The sequence below is a fragment of the Lolium perenne genome, chromosome 3 (genome assembly GCF_019359855.2).
Source record: "Lolium perenne isolate Kyuss_39 chromosome 3, Kyuss_2.0, whole genome shotgun sequence".
NCBI classification, from domain to species: Eukaryota; Viridiplantae; Streptophyta; class Magnoliopsida; order Poales; family Poaceae; genus Lolium; species Lolium perenne.
This window is the reverse complement of record NC_067246.2, coordinates 121,296,448-121,315,308: the sequence shown is the minus strand read 5'-3', so window position 1 is coordinate 121,315,308 and position 18,861 is coordinate 121,296,448.

Below are 18,861 nucleotides of genomic sequence, written 5' to 3'. Positions count from 1 at the left end.
TGATGGCCCGGGGATGATCCCGGCGGATTTATCAGATCTTGTGGGTAAAGTGCGCAAACTCTGCAAAGTCAAATCTATTCGAATAGCCGTGTCCGCGGTCATGGACGGTTGGAATGGCTGTTGCTTAGCCTAAAGAGTTTTGTTTTATGAAAGTGTTTGACAAAGAAAAGGAAGGAACTTGTTTTCGGAGTACCGGGAAGGTACGGGAAAATTGTGATGACCATATGGAGATGGTCAGAAGGGAAATAAACTGGGTTACTCCCTTCCTAGTGTTTTATGTTGCAGAACTCTTTTGAAGTATCTTCTTCAACAAAGATATAGAGATGTCATAGGATCTCCTTAGTGTCCCCCCTTCAACTGTGATGTTGGGATGCTACATCCACAAGAGAAACTATTTCTCTTTCTCATGCTACATCCACTAGAGAAACTATTTCTCTTTCTTATGCTATATCCACAAGAGAAACTACTTCTCTTCTACATGCTATTTCCACAAGAGAAATTAGCTCTTCCCTCTTGTCATCTAGATTAGCACTTATCTTGCACTCTTGCAAAGTACCTTCTTGATGGTTTGCGAGTACAATTCCAAATGTACTCACGGCTTTGTCCATGGCTATTTACTTGGCCAGACTTGGAGGAATTCGACAGATGAAGAAGGAGTTGAAGATGTCTATGCGAGCTAGGAACGTCTTCCCAGTCAGTTGCCTGTAGGGTTAAGGCAGATGACTTGGGCTCTGCGCTGCTGAAGTGATTCCGCTACTCTGATGATTAGATTAGGCCCTTCGAGGCTATTATGTGAAGATGGTCATGTGACCTTATTGTAATTTTCTTATTCCATTTTGTAAAGGATGATGTAATTTGATATCAGTTCGGTTATGTGTTCACGGCGCACTGATCATGGGATCGTGAACTGTATACATAACAGGGATTTTGGACAGCTAGTCCGGGGTCTCACACTTTGAGGAGTGGTGGAGGAGACCCCGATCTATAGTTCTACCAAGAGAGATTTCACCAATACAAGCTACTCCTTAGTGGATCTTGGTGGTAGGGTTCCTATGGTAGGACATTGGAGATGTGCAGCTATGGAGGCTAGCTTGGTGATGTACTCGCTCCATAGGGTGTTGGGAGCATCCTTGTGTGTGGAGCTCGCCCCAACCTTGTGAAGGAATCACCGCCTCGACCGGTGCCTTAGTGGAAGAGGGAGAGCACCTTCGTGGAGCTCTCTCGAGGAAGAAGGTGAGGCCTTCCTTCGTGGTGTGGCCGTCTAGTCTCTTTTGTGAGACTAGCACCTCCTCAACGCAGACGTACTTCCTATTGTGGAAGGAACTGCGGGAAACAAACCTCGCCTCGTCTCCACGCCCCCGGTTGTCTCGCTCCTTACTCTTACTATCTTGTTGATTCCTTTGCTTGTTGCACTTGTCCTAGGATCATTGTAGGATCACCGTTATCGCTAAAGTTCTCACCTTTACCTTCCATTGCACAAAAAATTGAAAAAGACTAAAACTTGCCGTAGCGCCATTCACCTCCCCTTCTTGTTCGCTACGATCCATTCAGACATTCAAATCCTACTATTTTTATTTATGCATTAGTGTTTTCGAAACTAGAATGCATGGTAGAGTTTTGTTTTCAAAAGTTATGCTATGCTTATCAATCCTAGTAGTGTGTAGCCACCCCTGAACCATTGCTAGTATTCTTAGTATGCCTAGCGATAACAAAATGCCACTGCTGTTTTCGATTAATCTGGATTGTGAGTATTGAGAATTAAAATTAACAACTTTAATGAATCACCTGGGTGGATTGGTTTGTGTGGTGGGCGGCTGCTCAGGACTCCGACCCTGGAGTAACCAGTGGCAGGTGGGTACCTGAGAGTACGCATTTGAATAGTGGTTGGCCTAGACTGCACCTCTGTTTTTCACCAGGGGATCGTGCGAGGGTTTATTATCTTTAATGGTTCTAAGCCTGTGAGTTTCACTTGTGGATGGCCACCCAGGATTAAAGAGATTAATATGTCGTCCATGTTTTAGATAGCTTCCAGTGCAGCCTTATGGTATTATGGGCTCTGCCGGGATTAAGTAAGTTGTGAGGTCCAACTTGTTTGATAGACAGGAAGATGTGGATTGCAACCAAATGGGTACGAGTCTATGCTAGTATGGTTGAAACCTCCTTCTGAAAGATCTTGTCTCATTCTTCTCCTGGGAAGGGTGGGTCGTAAGGTGAAAGTGCACAACCTCTCAAGAGTTAAACGTAAGATCTTAGCCGTGTCCCCTGTTATGGACAATTTGAGCTTTCTAGGCAGGGAATGTACGAAAGAATCTCATCACCTTTTCTGAATAAGTTAAAATTTGAGTAGCAACTGTCGGATAGTACATGGGAGATGTAACCATGATACTGTTTATGATATCATTATGAGTTTTGTAAAATGTTTTGTTTTAAATAAAATGTAGGATAAAATTTGCTTTATGCAAATTTTCCTAAACTCCACTTGCCAAATATCATGTAGATAGTCTTGCCCAAAACAGCCACCATATAAGTGTCATTTGCCAGTACATCATTGTACTGACCTCCATTCGTGGGGCTGCATATTCAAACGTGCAGGTTCGTCTGAGGAGGATTACTAGGTAGGATCTCGAGTCTACATTCCAACATGACTGCCTGTGGCACATGAAGATGATGAAGGCTCATTGATGATATACATTTCTGCTGTGTTTGTTCTGAACATTGTACAGAGCTAGTCCATGTGACTATGCAATTTGTAAGATTTTACTTTACCCTCTAGATCAACGATGTAGTAATTTGATACTATTGCAATGATTACTATATTTTGTAATGTGTGTGCTATCAGTGATCCCGGGAATAGCACTATACACATGTATCTTGCCTTTATTAAAAGGTAGGGTGCTACATTGTTTCTGGCCACCAACGATAGAGAGAGAGAGATTATTGAAATCCCCAAGAATGTTCAAAAAAAAATATGCATGCATGGTAGGCCATGCATGCACACTAATTATATATATATATATATTATGAGGCAAATTAATCAAAGTGTGTGTTTTCATTTGAGAACTTGTCAAAATTCAAGTTAATTAATTTATCAGCGCTAATTATATAATTAATTATTGAATCTTAGGGATGTTCATACATGATTGATATAGGCCATATATATTAATTAGGGTTAATCTAGGGTTTGCTAGCTATATATATAGAGCATGTTTTTATTAGATCGGTTTATTAGCTAGGTTGGGGTTATGTGTTTTAAGTAGGGTTTGATTAGCTAGGATGGGTTAGTTATATATATATGGTTTAGGGTTCAGGGTTAATGGCACATTTAATTTAGAGGACCGCGAGGCCCCCTAGCCTGCTGATGCGCAATTAAGTGTCGTTGGCCTATATAGGGTTTAGGGTTTATAGGGTTTAGGGTTTAGGGTTTAGGGTTTAGGGATAGGGATAGGGTTAGGGTTTAGGGTTAGGGTTAGGGTTTAGGGTTTTCATGTTTAGGATTTAGGGTTAGGGTTATTAGGGTTTAGGGGTTATTAGGGTTTAATTTTAACTTGTTGTGAATTAAAATACAACTATTTTATTTGTGTGTTACAATTAATCAAAACTAGATCGATCTTGTGCGCACACACATGCATTATTAGAGGCACCCGCCAGCTTTGCACATAAAGTGCATGTGTGTTGTTGGCCACCAACGATAGAGAGAGAGATTGAAATCCCCAAGAATGTTCAAATATATATACAAATATATGCATGCATGGTAGGCTTTATGCATGCACGCCAATTATATATATATATATATATATTGTGAGGCAAATTAATTAAAGTGTGTTCTCTTATTTGAGAACTTGTCAGAATTCAAGATAATTAATTTATCAATGCTAATTATACAATTAATGAATCTATCTCAGGGATGTTCATACGACATGATCGATATATAGGCCATATATATATTAATTGGGGTTAATCTAGGGTTTACTATAGCTATATATAGAGCAGGGTTTATTGGATCAGGTTGTTATATATATTGGGGTCATGTGTTTTAAGTAGGGTTTGATTAGCTAGGGTTAGTTAATTATATATATATGGTTTAGCTAGGGTTTAGGGTTAATGGCACATTTAGAGGACCACGAGACCCCCTAGCCTGCTTGATGCGCAATTTAAGTGACGTTGTCCTTTAGCTAGCTATATAGGGTTTATATATGGTTTAATTAGGGATTAGGGGTGTTATTAGGGTTTAATTATAATTTGTTGTTGTGAATTAAAATACAACTTTTTTATTTGTGTGCTATAATTAATCAAAACTAGATCATCGATCGAGTGCACACACACATTATTAGAGGAACCCCTGCCTTTGCGCATAAAGTGCATGCATATATATGTGTGTTGTTTTGGCCACCAATTATAGATCGAGAGAGAGAGACTGAAATCCCCAAGAATATGTTCAAATATATATAAAAATATATGCATGCATGCATGGTATGCCATGCATGCACACTAATTATATAAATATTATGAGGCAACTTAGTCAAATGTGTTTTCATTCGAGAACTTGTCAAAGTTCAAGTTAATTAATTTATCAGTGCTAATTATATAATTAATTAATGAATCTCAGGGATGTTCATACATGATTGATATAGGCAATATATATATTAATTGGGTTTAATCTAGGGTTTGCTAGCTATATATAGAGCAGGTTTTTATTAGATCGGGTTATTAGCTAGGTTGGGGTTATGTGTTTTAAGTAGGGTTTGATTAGCTAGGGTTAGTTATATATATATGGTTTAGGGTTTAGGGTTAATGGCACATTTAATTTAATTAGAGGACCGTGAGGCCCCCTGGCCTGCTTGATGCGCAATTAAGTGTCATTGGCCTATATATAGGGTTTAGGGTTAGTGTTAGGGTTAGGGTTTAGGGTTTAGTGTTTAGGGTTTAGGGTTTAGGGATTAGGGTTTAGGATTAGGGTTTAGGGTCTAGGGTCTAGGGTCTAGGGTTAGGGTTAGGGTTAGGGTTTAGGGTTTAGGGTTTAGTGTTTAGGGTTTATGGTTAGGGTTATTAAGGTTTAGGGTTATTAGGGTTTAATTTTAACTTGTTGTGAATTAAAATACAACTTTGTTATTTGTGTGCTACAGTTAATCAAAACTAGATCGATCGAGGGTGCACACACATTATTAGAGGCACCCGCGCCTTTGCGCATAAAATGCATGCATATGTGTGGTGTTCTAGCTACCAACGATAGATCGAGAGATAGAGATTGAAATCCGCAAGAATATGTTCAAATATATATAAAAGTATATGCATGCATGGTAGGCCATGGATGCACACTAATTATATATATATATAGATATTGTGAGGCAAATTAATTAAAGTGTGTTTTCATTCGAGAACGTGTCAAAATTCAAGTTAATTAATTTATCAATGCTAATTATATATATAATTAATGAATCTCATGGATATTCATACATGATTGATATAGGCCATATATATATTAATTGGGGTTAATCTAGGGTTTACTAGCTAACTATATATAGAGAGCAATGTTTTATTAGATCGGGTTATTAGCTAGCTTGGGTTTATGTGTTTTAAGTAGGGTTTGATTAGCTAGGGTTAGTTATATATATATATGGTTTATGGTTTAGGGTTAATGGCACATTTAGAGGACCGAGAGTCCCCTGGCCTGCTTGATGCGCATTTAAGTCTCATGGGCCTATATCTAGCTAAAAAAGCTATATATAGGGTTTATAGAAGGTTTAATTAGGGTTTAGGGGTTAATTATTAGGGTTTTATTTTAACTTGTTGTGAATTAAAATACAACTTTTTTATTTGTGTGCTACAATTAATAAAAACTAGATCGATCGAGTGCGCACACACATTATTAGAGGCACACCCGCCTTTGCGCATAAAGTGCATGCATGCATGTTTGTTGTTGGCCACCAACGATAGAGATCGAGAGAGAGAGAGAGATAGAGAGATAGAGATTGAAATCCCCAAGAATGTTTATATATACATATATATATATATGCATGCATGGTAGGCCATATATGCATGCATATTAATTGTGTATATATATATATATACTACATTGTGAGGTAAATTAAAGTTTGTTTTCATTCAAGAAAACTTGTCAAAATTCAAGTAAATTAATTGATTAGTGCTAATTATATAATTAATGAATCCCAAGAATGTTCATACATGATATAGGCCATATATATTAATTGGGATTAATCTAGGGTTTACTAGATATAGAGCATGGTTTTATTAGCTAGACCGTGTGCCTTTAGTATCATTGTTAGATTTGCAAGTGCACGGTGACCTCGCTGGACACGTCAAGATCGGAAGACTGAAGCGTAGTTGATAGGTTTTCTGGTTTTGTGTTCGTATCACGAGGTGACATGGCCGGAGAGAAAAAGGGGAGAAAACCAGTTTTAGCCAGGCCGGTACTACCGGTACCTGTAGCGGTAGTACCGCTATCCCTATAGGTACCGCCCACGGTACCGCTCTGAGTTCTGCGCTGAAATCGACTCACAGTACGAGTTGCGGTACCTCTGCAGTACCTGGAGCGGTAGTACCGCTCACGAGCGGTAGTACTGCCCAGGTACCGTAACTAGTTACGGCAGTACCGCTCTGGTACCGCTCCGGTACCGCTTCGAGTCCAGTAAGGTTTGGACCCTGTTGCGGTACCTCGAGCGGTACCGCGAGCGGTAGTACCGCTCTGCGTCCACATGGACCAGATCTGGGGAATTCGAATTCAGAGCGGTAGTACCGCTTACCCAAAGCGGTAGTACCGCTTAGGCAAAAACTGGACATAACGGTTGGATTTGGAGGAGCCTATTTAAGGACTCCTTCTTCCCCAACACGATTTTATCTCTTCCCTCTCTCTCTCCTCCATTGTTGCTGAGCTTAATCCTTGAGGATCTCCCCAACCATCCAACCAATCTTGCCCAATCTTTGAGGAGTGGTGGAGGAGACCCCGATCTATAGTTCTACCAAGAGAGATTTCACCAATACAAGCTACTCCTTAGGGGATCTTGGTGGTAGGGTTCCAATGGTGGGACATTGGAGATGTGCAGCTATGGAGGCTAGCTTGGTGATGTACTAGCTCCATAGGGTGTTGGGAGCATCCTTGTGTGTGGAGCTCGCCCCAACCTTGTGAAGGAATCACCGCCTCGACCGGTGCCTTAGTGGAAGAGGGAGAGCACCTTCGTGGAGCTCTCTCGAGGAAGAAGGTGAGGCCTTCCTTCGTGGTGTGGCCGTCTAGTCTCTTGTGTGAGACTAGCACCTCCTCAACGCACACGTACTTCCTATTGTGGAAGGAACTGCGGGAAACAAACCTCGCCTCATCTCCGTGCCCCCGGTTGTCTCGCTCCTTACTCTTACTATCTTGTTGATTCCTTTGCTTGTTGCACTTGTCCTAGGATCATTGTAGGATCACCGCTATCGCTAAAGTTCTCACCTTTACCTTCCGTTGCACTAAAAATTGAAAAGGACTAAAACTTGCCGTAGCGCCGTTCACCCCCCCTTCTTGTTCGCTACGATCCATTCAAGTGGTATCAGAGCAAGGTTTTCTTGTTCGGGCTTTACCACCTAAGAAATGGCCGAACAAGAGGCGGATAAGAATGGGTCACCTTCCCTTGTGCCACCCGCTCCATCATCTCCCATCGATTCCACAAAGGCTACATTGGATGACCTCAAGAAATTGGAGTCATCCATCGTTGCCCAAATGAAGGCGATGATGATGGAGTTGGTTGCACAAAAACCAAACCCCACCGCTAATCCTAAAGCAAGTGCCGAGGATCCCCCACCAAAAGCTAACCCATTTCCTCTTGTTGATTTTGTCGCGCAAGCGACAAAAGACCCACAAAAGGAAGGGCTTGGGGAGACCAGCACTTCAACGAAGGGGAAGGATGATGAGACACCGGTTGCGGAACGTCTAGGGGGTTATCATGAGGTGCCACCACCAAGTGATTACACCATAAGCGTTCCAATACCTATGCCACATATCTTGTCGCATGGTTCACCACCGTTACTTGAGTCAAACAACTTTGAAAATTGGCAATTCTTAATGCGTTCTCATGTGCGCAATGCATCTACCGAGCTTTGGCGTATCATCGAGGAGGGCTATTCACCACGAGACCCAAAGAGCTTGACAAGAAGAGAAGTGGTGGATGACCAACTCAACGCCACCGCCATCAACATGATTCACATGGCCATCACGCCCAAGGACCGCGCTCACATCCGCTCGCTCATGACCGCCCGGAAGCATGGGATAAACTTGAGAAGCTCTTCCTCGGAAATGCAAGCATCCAAAGCTCTCATTTTGATGAAGTGAACAACATGGCTGACAACTTCGTCATGATTGAAGGAGAGTCCCCCGAAGAAATGTATCGGCGCCTCATCGCTCTCGCCGTACAAATGCAAGATCTTGGAGCAACGTTTGTGGATGACCATTGGATCAAGCGCAAGTTCTACAACGCTCTCCTCCCTTATGAGGAAGTGAAGTTGACGGCAATCCGCCAAAACGCCTCCTTCCGTGCTATGACATCCGATGAAGTTCTTAGAGAAGTCATCGCTTTGGACATCTCCAAGAAGAATGCGGAGGATCTTGTTGCTCGCGCCCACAACTCCCGCAAGCCCAACCTTGCATTGAAGATGAGGGTACATGAGGATAGTGAAAGCGATGAGGATCCCGTTGAGTGGGGACCGGATGATCTCAAGATGAATTATCATGAGCACATGGCTCTCGCCGCCAAGAATTTTTTGGATGGAAACAAGTCCCGAAGCACAAGACCAAGAAGATCACGTGATTCTCCAAGAAGTCTCTCCAAGAGCCCAAGGGAGGGGCAAAATGGAAGAACATGTTACAATTGCGGTGACAAGAAACATTTTGTCGCGGATTGTATGTTTGATTGAAGGGAAGATCATGGTGGAAGGCTTATCCGCAAGGAAAAGTTCAAGTCACTCTCCAAAGGATTCTCCAAGTTCTTCCCCAAGTCCGATGACGACAAGGTCTCATACACCAAGAAGCCTAGAGCCTTCATCATTCGAGAAGAGTACTCCTCCGATGAAGATAAAGAACGTGGGGACAAGAGCTCCAACAAGGAAGGAGAGGGAGTGGCCGCCATCGCCATTACCACTCCCTCTATCTCCCTCTTCGACTCTCCCAATGAGAACCTCGTCACCAACAATGCTCGTTGCCTTATGGCAAAGGTATCCACGAAGGTAAAATCCCCCTCCAAACCATCATCCTCAACTAATGCCTTATATATTGATGATGCCACTAGTCTCACCGTTAAACGTGAGATTATGGGTTTGGATTCTTTTCTCACTAACATGCAAGGGGATACCAAGACTCATGTTAGGGCTCTCTTGAGCCAACTTGGTGCGGCACAATGTGGGGACCCCGGACTAGCTGTCCAAAATCCTAGTTATGTATACAGTTCACGATCCCATGATCAGTGCGTCGTGAACACATAACCGAACTGATATCAAATTACACCATCCATTACAAAGCGGAATAAGAAAATTACAATAAGGTCTCATGAACAATATTTACATAATAGCCTTGAAGGGCCTAACTAAACATCAGAGTAGCATCATCACTTCAACAGCGCGGAACCCAAGTCATCTACCATAAACCCTACAGGCAACTGACTGGGAAGACGTTCCTAGCTCGCATAGACATCGTCAACTCCTTCTTCATCCGTCGTGCTCCTCCAAGTCTGGCCAAGTAAATAGCCAGGGACAAAGCCGTGAGTACATTGGAATTGTACTCGCAAACCATCAAGAAGGTGATAACAATTCTAACTAAAGAAGACAAGAGAGAAATAATAGTTTCTCTTGTGGATATAGCATGTGGAAGAGAATCAGTTTCTCTTGTGGATATAGCATCCCAACTTCGCAGTTAAAGGGAACACTAAGAGGGTTCTATGACATCTCTATATCTTTGTTGAAGAAGATACTCTAAAAGATATCCTATGACATCTCTATATCTTTGTTGAAGAAGATAATCTAAAAGATATCCTATGACATCTCTATATCTTTGTTGAAGAAGTTACTTCAAAAGAGTTCCACAACATAAAACACTAGGATGGGGTAACCCAATTTTATTTATCCTCCCCGACCATCTCCATATGGTCGACACATCCTTTCCCGTACCCTTCCGGTACTTCAAAACAAGTTCTTTCCTTTCCTTTGTCAAACAATTTTGTAAAACAAAACTCATCAGGCTAAGCAACAGCCATTCCAACCGTCCATGACCGCGGACGCGGCTATTCAAATAGATTTTACTCTGCAGAGTTTGCACACTTTCCCCACCTCTATCCGGATACCTATCGTGTGGGCATCATCCCCGCATAACAACATATGCCACGACGGATACCCGAACATAGCCTTTTGCCCATTCGACTTAGCAAGAGGTCCTACCCTATGGAGTATGTACCTCTCCGGCACCGTGGCAGCTCACCTCCTCTTGAGCGTGGCTCCACCGCCAAGCCAGGAGACCCATAGTGTCTTCCGGACGGGTCAGCCCCGAAGGCCTCCCGTTATACTATTGTCCCAACCATGACAACCCGGACTCGGGGGTAACCGTACCCTTGTATAGTTGTGCGGTGCCTCATGCTAAGAAGAACAAACGTCAAGCTAAGATCCGTGCCCACGTTGGAGTAGATGTGGTTGCGCGGGTTAATTGTCACGGGTGAATACTTAGGCGCCAAAGTTTTCGAAAACAAGATTTTATTTCCAACCATCTTTGCCAAGATCCTTTCCTTTCGTAAACACACGCTTGGGTAAGTCCAACTCACCCAAGGTTTTCAAAAAAAAATTCAACAAGTTATTTTTCCAAGGGGGTTCCCAACCTATAGTCTTATGGATGAACTAAGATACATCAAGGCATGATGCTAGCCATCATACCACTAAGGATATGATAATTGAGGTGTCAAGGGGATCATACATACTTAGGATAAGCATGCATAGGGACATCATAACTAAGATGATTCAACAAGGGTCATGATGTTAATCATCATACCACTAAGAAGATGATAATATAGGTGGTCAAGGGGGCATACATGTTTAGAGTAAGCATGCATAGGATCAACAAGGGGTTCAACACACTGGAGAGTAAGTATGTATAACAACAACAAGGGGTTCACAAACTTGGGAGTAAGTATGCATGGCATCAACAAGGGGTTTAAGTTACGACAAGGGCATGATGCTAACCACCATACCACTATGGGGTGCAAAAAGGGTGTCAAGAGGTCGACACACACAAGACATGTGGGCGTACCCATCACACTTAGAGGGGTACACCAAGAACATGATGATGAAGACCACCATTTCACTAAAGGGGGTTGTAGGTGAAGTGTCAAACAGAATAAAGATGCTCATGGTGAGCATGCTCCATCAACATAAGTAGAAACAACACAAGATAGATCGAGAGACAAGAATAACAACAAAGTAACCACAATATGTGATTAAACATTCAGAGATCAAGAGATGGCTTGCCTTAGCTTATTTGTCCCTGGACTTCTTCAACTCCATCAATATAAGAATCCCAACAATAAAAATAAAATCCTCGCCCGAACCACTTCTCCTTCTTCTCCGAATTGTTCGCATCTAACGCCGGAAAATATAAAAGAACACAATCAACACATTGCACCAATCATAACAAGCATGCAACAATCAACAATCAAAAGCTAATCACTCTACTAAGTCTAACATATTAAGTACTTATATATACTACCAAGCAACTAAAAGAGAACCCATTTTATTTACCTAGTAAAGGTATGAGAGTATCACACTAAGCAAATGCCTCTCTCGGCATCACCATGGCCCAACTATGTATCCCCTGGTAGATAACATTAGAAAGAGGAAAAGTGCATAAGTTTGGAACCACAAACATTTATATTTTATAATCAAACATTTTTGGAAAAGCACAAATCATTCTTCTTATCTTATTTTGTTACAAAACACTACCAATAAAAAGGAAGTAAACAATTATTCCACACCATTTGAAAACTTAAGCTAGATAATAGAACTAAGGATAAGTTGCAGAGGTTTTGTTTTGCAAGAATAAAACATTGGTTGACCAATTTTTAATGCAAAAAGGTGGTTAAAGTTTTCAAATAAACCAAAAAGTTTTGCTTCAACAACCCATGTCACACATACACATTACTAACAGTAACAAATATGCATGAACAGAGACTAACATTATTTTTCCTAGGTGGCCAGTACTCATACAAGACTAACCCAATTGGATTCACTCAAAAAATATTAATCCTATAATTTTAGGAATTAGAAATACTAAACAATAACCAGTGATCATGTTTAATACACTAAAAATCGTACAAAAATCCTAAAAATATGGGGCCAGTGGCACTGGAAAGGTAACGAAATTTCTGATCTAACGCAATTGGTTTCACTAGATTTGGGGTTGTAAAACTTGAGTTATTCAAATTTTGGTGCCACTGGTTTTGACTCAAATTAACAGAAAAATTCAAATGTTAAAAATGGGCGGGAATCAGTGGGCCATCCGGGGTTTTCATTGTGGGCCGGCCCAGGAGGGGTCTCCAGGTGGAGGGGAGGAAAAAAAAACAAAATAAAGGGAGGGGGGCCAGGCGGGCCAGGCCGCATGGGCTGATGGGGCCATGCATGCCACGCAACGTTTCGATGAGGACGACCAGAGGTCGTCGTTCTCCTCACGTACGTGCGGCAGACTTCGAGCAGAGAAAGAGAGGGGCGGCCGGGGTTACCTGCAGCGGTGGAGGGCACCGACAGGGGCTGGGCAAGGGCGGCGGCGAGTCGAGGCGGTGCAGGATCGGCCCGGCAACGTTCTCCTTGGCCGCAGCTGCTCCTCGCGGCGTGGTTTGCTCGCAGCAGCTTTCGGAGCGAGCTCGACGGCGGCGGTTCCCGGTGGTTCTGGGCACGGAAAATAGGTGTGTTAGGATGGGAAGAAGAAGGGGTTCACGACGAGAGGAGGAAAGAGAGAGGAAGACGCCGGAGACGAGCTCCAACTTGCTCGTCACCCTCGCAGCGAGCTCGGGCGAGTTTCTTCCCGGCGAGCTGCGGCCAGCGAGCGCCTCAGCATCCTCGGGGAGGTGTTCTGGGGAGGTAGAGGAGTGGTGTGAGGGAGTGAGTGGGTGGAGAGGCCTTTTTATAGGCAGAGGCGGGGCAACGGGCGGGTGTGCACCGTGGCTGCGGCCAATGGATGGGCGGGCGGGAGGCGACGACCAATGGCCGCGAGTCTGCTGACGTTTTGGCGGTGGGAGAGGGTGACGTTGCGGTGATGGCGTCAGCAGGAGAGGGGCGCGCGCGGGAAGAAGGGAGGGATCGAGCGGGGCAGAGGTTTTGGCTCTAGCGTGCTCGTTCGTGGTCTGGTGTTCTGGCCATCGGTCTCTACTGGGCCTGCGACTTGGTCCATCTTGGGGAGGAGAAAGGGGTCCAGGGAGAGGTTCTGGAGGGGTTGGGGTTGGGCCAGGGGTGGTGCATGGTTTGGGGCACAAAACACCATGGCTCGGCCATGTGATATGAAGGAGAAGGAGGGAGCTCTCTAGCTCCTTTTTGGAAGAGAAAAGGGAGGAGGAAGATAGATACAAGAGGGTGCATGTTGTGGCTGTCCATAGTGGAGCAAGCCAAGAGAGAGAGAGATGGGAGGGTATTGTGTATGTGCCAAGTTGGCAAGTCCGGCTATCTCCTTTGCTAATCATATTAGGACAAAGGGAGATGGTTAGATGATGATGCTAAAGAATAATTGAGAGAGATGTGGTTGAGGAATGGTTTTCAAAAATTATATGAGAGTTGATCGAATTTTGAATTTTGATCTTGCCTTTGTGAAAATTTAAAGTAGCCAAGATGATATTTTGAATGGAAAAGGACTATTTGCATGATAAGGCTAAGTGGAACTTTATCAAAAAAAATACTTGGTAAAGCAAAGTGCAAGAAAAAGGCATGTATACCATTAACATGCATATTGGTGAAAACAAAATAAAACAAGAGAATAATTATACAGAATTTATTTTTGGATGGAAATAAGGTTATTTTAAATCCCACTCTCATTCCCTATTTTATTTGAGATAATTATTTGAAAAGGTTTGATAAAACTAGAAATAGTTTTGTGAGGAAACTAGAGAGGAAAGCATTATGGTTGTAGGGATTTTGCGAGAAAGAAAAGTAAATAAATTTTTAGGAGAGTAAGAACTCAAGGGTATGTGATGATCTCCTAGTGTGGATATAATTTTCACACCAAGGTGTTTGAAGATTAGGACATCAATTAAAAGAAGACAAGGTATGGAAGTTGAAAATGGGATCTAGTGGTGCAATACTGGATATGGTAGAAGGCCAAGTGAATATAAGAATTTCAAGGGTTGCATGGGACATGCACGACGTGGAAGTTATAGAGGGTGTTGCATAGATGAGATCCATGCATTGAGATCACCAATAACAGTTTTGGGTGTTTAAGAAACAACTGCCAAAGTTGGAACATTTTAAGCCTGCCAAAACATCTTATTGACTTGGCTTCAAAATCATCAAGGATAAGTGGGTATAAGAAAGATTTGGTTCAAGGCAAGGACATGGTTGGGAAGTGCTCATGATAAGTTAGGTCTAGGACCAAGTGCATTGCCTTGGATGCCAAGGGGTGGCTTAATCCAGGGTCTCCAAAATGGAACCTGAAATAGATTTGGAACTTAGCCATATTTATGATGCCTTAGGGTTCTTGACTAGGGTAAGAGAGAAGGATGTATTAAGGGGTAGATAATCCCAAGTTTTGAATTCAAGGATGATTTTACCACTAGAGGTGTTGTTCTTTGAGGTATCTCAAGACAGAACTTCAACAAGAAAATCAAGACAATTCATCTACCAGCAGATCAAAGCAGTTTATTATAACAAACAGATCAAGGCAATTCATCTAATAAGTTTTTAGAAAAAGTTTTTGTTCCCCCTGATTTTTGCACTAAGGACAACTAAACAAGGTTGCAAAAGTTGGGGTGTTACACACAAGACCTTATAGAGGAGAAGGAGAGGTTGGAAAGGGAAGCGGCAAATGAGATTGCCTCTCTCAAAGAGGAGCTTGATGATGAACGAAATCTGCGCATGTCTCTTGAAGCTAGTGTCATCGTCCTTGAAGACTCCAACGAAGCTATTGTTTCTTGACTCACCAAGGATCGAGACCATGCTCTTGATTTGATTGGTGAGCTCAAAAAGAAGATGATCTCTCTCGAGGAAGCCAACAATGAGAAAGATGATGAAGACCCCAACTCTTGTCATGATGAGCTTGTTGATCAAGTTACTTCCTTGAGGAGGCACAATGCTCTTCTCTTGGAAGTCAATGCTCTTCAAGAAGAAGCCTTGGATGAATATTACCGCTTGTGCAAAGAGAAGACCTCATGTTGCAACCATGAAGAAGAAATTTCCGCTCTTGAGACCACCAAGGCCAAGCTATTGAGTTTGAGTAGCAAGCAAAAAGAGTCTTTGGTGGAATGTCTCCGCATGAGCAAGGAGAAGGACACTTGTTGTGATCATGAGGAGGAAATAGCCGCCTTGAAGAGAAGGGAAGCCAAGCTCATGGAGGTCAATTCCATGCAAGAGGAAGCATTGAAGGAGTACTTTCCTTTGAGCAAGGACCGTGTGTGTTGCACTCATGAAAGTGACAAGAGCTTACTCATGAAGATGAACACTCTCCAAGAAGAAGCTTTGATGGAACACTTCCGGGTGAATAAGGCAAAGGAAGTCCAAGTGTTTGATATTTGCCATCCTCACCCGGAGCATGAAGATGAAGTCAACCGTTTGAAGGCCAAAGTTGATAGACTCCAAGTTCAAGCCAAGTACTTGGAAGGAGCCATTGAAGCTAAAGATGGAGCCAAAGAGGGCTCTTGCAATGAAGGAGGAGCGGCTATCAAGCCAAAGAGGAAGAGGAATAAGAGGACCAAGAAGAAGAAGAACAAGGAGAAAATGGAGATAAACCTTGAGGAGAGCGATGCTAGCTCAAGAAGGGATGGAGTACCCAACTCCACCTCGAAGGGTTTCGCTGGCTCTAACAACCCTTCTCATGTTCTTTTTGTTGATTACTATGGACATATTCGTGCTCGCTTTATTGGTCCTCAAAAGGACAATGTTGATTGGACTATTTGGGTTCCCAAACCCCTTGTTACTAACATGCTAGGACCCATTGAAAAATGGGTACCTAAATCCAAGACTTGATTCCTTGTAGGACTATGCTTCCGGTGGCGCTAAGTGGGTGGTTGATAGTGGAGTCACAAGTCATATGACCGGAAGCAAGAATATTGTTGTCGACCTCGAGCCTTCTCACTCCACCGTATCATATGGCGACAACACGTGCTCTAAGGTATTGGGTCTTGGCAAGGTGGTGGTAACACCTGACATCTCACTTGTGAATGTCCTCCTTGTCGAAATCCCTTGGTTACAATTTACTCTCCGTTCATCAAATTGCTCGTATGGGTCTATGCACATTCTTTGATGAACATATGGTGGTCCTCTTGTGGAGCAAGACACTCAATGTAGCTTTTGTTGGATATGTAGAGAACGGTTTGTATGTTGTCGATTTCTCCGGAAAGACAACATCTTCCGCTCTTTGCCTATTCGCCAAAGGTGACAAGTGTTGGTTATGGCATCACCGACTATCCCATGTCAACATGAGGACTTTGCAAAGTCTCCACAAGGGTGGCCACATTCTCGGACTAAAAGAAGATGTCTCTTTTTGCAAAGATCATGTTTGTAGGGCTTGCGTACAAGGAAAAATGCATGGAGCTCCTCACAAGGCCAAGACTATCATCTTTACCACAAGATGCTTGGAGCTCCTACATGTTGATCTCTTCGGTCCACCGTCTCATGAAAGTCTTGGTGGAAACAAGTATTTCCTCGTCATTGTTGATGACTATTCACGCTATTGTTGGGTATTCTTCTTCAAGTACAAGAGTGAGACTCAACGGACCATGATGGAGTTTGCCAACCAAGTTCAACGCAAGTACGACAAGAAGATCCTCGCAACAAGGAGCGACAATGGAATGGAGTTCAAGAACTACACCTTGGATGACTTCCTCGGCGAAGAAGGAATCCAACACCAATACTCCACGCCATATACTCCCCAACAAAATGGGGTCGCCGAAAGGAAGAATCGAACCTTGATCGAAGCCGCTCGAACCATGATGATGGAATACAAGTCTAACTACAATTTTTAGGCGGAAGCTATCTCTACCGCATGCCACGCTACTAATCGTCTCTACTTTCGCAAAGGTCTTGAGAAGACACCATATGAGATCCTCACCGGCAACAAGCCAAATGTGTCATACTTCAAGGTCTTCGGATGCAAATGCTGTGTGCTTGTCAAAGACACACGCCTATCTAAGTTTGATTCAAGAGCTCAAGAAGGAATTTTCGTTGGCTATGCTACGGATTCTCATGCCTATAGAGTCTTCAACAAGTCAAGTGGGCGTGTTGTAGAATCTTGTGATGTGACATTCGATGAAGATGATAGATCTTTGGAGGAGCGAAGTGCTTCTTGTGAGAAAGGAGATGCAATTCCCCCGGATACCATAGGAAGGATGGGTGTTGGCATTCGCCGACCCCAAGAGCTAACTTCTATGAGTACCGGGGAAGGACCAAGTTCCACCCAAGTGGAGCCATATACACCACAAGTCCAAGCTTCTTCCGTTGATCTTACAAATGCAAGTTGATGTCTACGCACACTCCTTTTCCTGTAGACAGTGTTGGGCCTCCAAGAGCAGAGGTTTGTAGAACATCAGCAAGTTTTACCTTAAGTGGATCACCCAAGGTTTATCGAACTCAGGGAGGAAGAGGTCAAAGATATCCCTCTCAAGCAACCCTGCAGTCACGATACAAGAAGTCTCTTGTGTCCCCAACACACCTAATACACTTGTCAGATGTATAGGTGCACTAGTTCGGCGAAGAGATAGTGAAATACAAGTGGTATGAATGAATATGAGCAGTAGTAACGGCGCCAGAAAATAGCTTGCTGGCGTGCAGTTGACGTGGGAGATATTGCAGGAAGTAAAAATGCAGTAGAACAGTAAATAAGCGATGATTGCAGTATTTGGAAACAAGGCCTAGGGATCATACTTTCACTAGTGGACACTCTCAACATTGATCACATAATAAAACCACTCTACACTCTCTTGTTGGATGATGAACACCATTAATTGTGTAGGGCTACAAGATCACCTCAATGCCGGAGTTAACAAGCTCCACAACATTCAATGTTCATATTTAAATAACCTTAGAGTGCATGATAGACCAACGCAATTATACCGAGTACTAACATAGCATGCACACTGTCACCATCATACTATGAAAGGAGGAATATATCACATCAATACTATCATAGTAATAGTTAACTTCATAATCTACAAGAGATCACAATCATAAACTACGCCAAGTACTACATGATGCACACACTGTCACTGTTACATCATGGAGGAGGAATAGAGTACTTTAATAACATCACTAGAGTAGCACATAGATTAATATTGATACAATGCTCATATGAATCTCAATCATGTAAGGCAGCTCATGAGATCATTGTATTGAAGTACATGGGAGAGAGATATGAACCAGATAGCTACCGGTACAGCCCTTAGCCTTGATGGAGAACTACTCCCTCCTCATGGGAGATAGCAGCGGTGATGAAGATGGCGGTGGTGTCGATGGAGATGCCTTCCGGGGGCACTTCCCCGTCCCGGCGGCGTGCCGGAACAGAGACTTCTGTCCCCCAGATCTTGGCTTCGCGATGGCGGCGGCTCTGGAAGGTTTCTCGTACCGTGGCTTATTCGTCTCGAAGATTTAGGTCAGGGGGCTTCTTATAGGCGAAGAGTCGGAGTCGGAGGGGGTCTGGGGCCACCAGAC